Source organism: Pinus tabuliformis, chromosome 7 (genome assembly GCF_031772625.1).
Source record: "Pinus tabuliformis cultivar Carrire ecotype Pingquan chromosome 7, CPIR1, whole genome shotgun sequence".
NCBI lineage: Eukaryota > Viridiplantae > Streptophyta > Pinopsida > Pinales > Pinaceae > Pinus > Pinus tabuliformis.
The window spans coordinates 571139333-571142385 of record NC_142293.1 but is presented as its reverse complement, the minus strand read 5'-3'; the positions used below and the strand labels follow the sequence as shown (position 1 = coordinate 571142385).

Here is a 3053-nt window from a genome sequence, read left to right as displayed (position 1 = left end):
AGTTACAGCCGCAACATCATACTTGTGCCCTCGGCTTGCATGATACGCTGAGAATAGGTTGCTCACAGCGACGACGATAATGGCAATGCGACCGACAACTTACAGCGAAGGCGATAATGGCTACGCGACGGACAATTCATTGGTCTTACTGAAGCCGATACCTGGGCATAGAAATCACGGAGTTAAAGCCGGTTTGACATGTTACACTATCTGTGCATGCACCCAATGATTTATGTGCAGGTCTTATGCTATAGAAAAACATGCAGCCAATAAATTATGTGCACAGGTGTTATGCTCTGGAAAAACATGATAATTTGACATGCGTCGGGTATTCTGCATGTTTCTTCGCCACGAGACGATTTACCAAGCGAAGAAAATCATAAAATTATTTTCGTTTGCACGATGTTCATTAACTTTCGCTGACTTATGCATAACGTTCACAAACTTACGCAATACGCTGTTATTTTCTTTTATATAATGTTCATTAACTTTCGCTGACTTATCCATACTAAGCGTAAAATGAAAAGGGAGAAAAAACAACTGACCAAATTTTCAGTAAATAGGCGAAGTAAATTTGAAATTCCAAGGCTGGCGGTTACAATGCAATTGGAACCCAAATATTTATTCCTTTAGTTATTATAGGGCATCGTCTGAGTGAGTGATGATTCGCTATGATAAGTAGCGGCTATCAAATCAATCCAGTCACGCCAAAAGAGCTTCTGCTTGCTTTTCATATTTGAAGCCATTAGACTTTGACTTGTCTGCACACCACACAAAGATGCCCTCCAATTCCCCCTTCTGCTTCAGCATCTTGCATGCCTGAAAGAAGCCGGAGAGCAAAGCACCGTATCCATATCACAGCTTCCCACCTACGCTCCGCCATCCATTCCAAGTTGGAGGACCTGGCTTCGTAATAGTTAACATGCATTGTCTAGGTGACAACGTCAGAATGCCAACATCGTAAGATCTGGGGTACTTGTTTGCAGTAGACCCGGTTATGGCGCAAGGGCTGCATACCCGCCTAGTTATGATGGGCCTGGGTCCTAGGGCATAATACCTATATGTATGACCGGTTATATCGTATCATAGTAGGAGCCCAGTATATATGCGATGTGAGACGTAGAGATGATGATGGCTATATCGTCTAGGAACCTATGTGCACAGCGCCCTTGTCTTCGAAGGGGGCGATGGACGTGAAGGAGATGACTTTGCTCTGCTTTAACCACGTGATCAACTGCCCGATGCAATTTACAAATGTGTTATCATCGGCCTGAAAATGCTCGTAGTCGATGTCGATGCCATCGAGATGGTATTCTTTGATTATCTTCGACAGCGACGTGACAGCGTTGTTAACCCACGAAGACACCGACGATGGCTTGAACTGGACAGGGTGACCGTTGCCCACGCTATCCCCGCCTAAGCTCAGCGCGACCTTCACGTTCTTGTGTTGGGCCTTTATGACCTGCACGGCCTTGGGAGTCAGGCTGCCGGTGTCCCAGAAGATGTTGAACTTTCCGTTTGTGGGAGAATGAAGTGGACCTCCACCGCCGGATTGATGGGCACATCTGAAAATTTCACGCCGTTGCTGAAGGCGCCTATGTATTCCCTCAAGATATGGCCGTTCGCTCCTGCACACAGATGCACACAAATAGAAGAATGTTATGTTATGCCTAATAATTTTCATAAACAAAACAAGTTTAAGCAATTCTGGATTCCAAAAGCGCTTCCATACCCATAGCGATAGGAAGCAGATTATGCAGCAAAAGAACAATAGCCAGAAGTTTGCGTATCTCCATGGAGGCCATTACTACACGCAGCGACTGCACTGAAAGGGTCAACTGAAACTAATTACAAATCTTTTGAATCCCATGGTATTTAGGGAATTTGAATCTGTCCTGAATGTTAGGTTACTAACCATCTGAAGTTTTGTCGTGAGTGTATTTTCAGGAACTATAATTATGGTGCGGCTGGAAATTACCTGGGCCTGAATAACCCTGACATTGTAGCTCAGGATGATTCAATCTCATGGAAGACTGCTGTCTGGTTTTGGATGTTGGATAGCAATTGCCACTCTGCTATTACATCCGGGCAAGGATTCGGGGCAACTATTCAAGCAATCAATTCCGGAGAATGCAATGGCAGTAACTCTGCTACAGTTACTTCCCGCTTGAATTATTACAATAATTACTGCAGCTAGTTTGGCGTAGATCCAGGAAGCGATCTTAGCTGTTAGGATTACTTCAATAAACAGATTGAGGCTAAATATAATAGCTAGTATGGGCGGAGTAGGTCTAAAGCTAAGGTTGTTTCCTAATTTTTAACTTGATGCAGGGACTTGCTGCCTCGCAGCTTCCCTTGTTTACATATATTTTTTCCTTCTTAAACAAGTATATTATTCATATACAATTTTTCCTTATTAATATATCAATAGTAACTTAAATATTAATAACCTAATTACCGTATCACAATAATAACATAAATATTAATTACATGATTACGGTATCATAATAGTAACGTAAATATTCGTTACCTAGTTACCATATCATAATACCCACAGGAAGATGAAGAAAAGAATAATAATTAATATGAATATGAAGTAAAGAGTGCGTTGAACTCTGAGCAGTGATGGATTGCTGATCATGTACAGGAAAAGAAGATCTTTGATAAAAGAAAATGCTTTTGTTCACATGCAAACCAACGGCATGTGATCCCGGACCCGCAATATGATGAAGACCAAGACGAAGACAGCTTTCTTGTAATTCGTGTTCATCTTTTAAGGGTTCAATGAATTCATCTCTTGCTTTTCTACTGAAAGTGAAAGCAGAAGATCAACTTGACACATCAGCATCAAACTTTAATTGACAATCAAACCAACCAGCACATGGATGAGCATATCATCTGGAAAAAAATTTGGCATCACAAGGACTTCGATCGCTTTTAACCCGAGAGGGATGGCTTGCATATCAAGATCCAAAAAAGAAAGATGAATACAGGAAAAAATGTTTGAAAAATGGAGATGCCTTCCTTTGTGGAAAAGAAATGTAACGAAGAGT

The 3053-nt window shown here is 41.7% G+C and overlaps 1 pseudogene; it reads right to left on the bottom strand.

Annotated features, from left to right (window-relative positions):
- Positions 1–557: 557 nt before the first annotated feature.
- Positions 558–2001, bottom strand: LOC149248707 (chitinase 1 pseudogene; annotated as a pseudogene).
- Positions 2002–3053: the final 1052 nt, after the last annotated feature.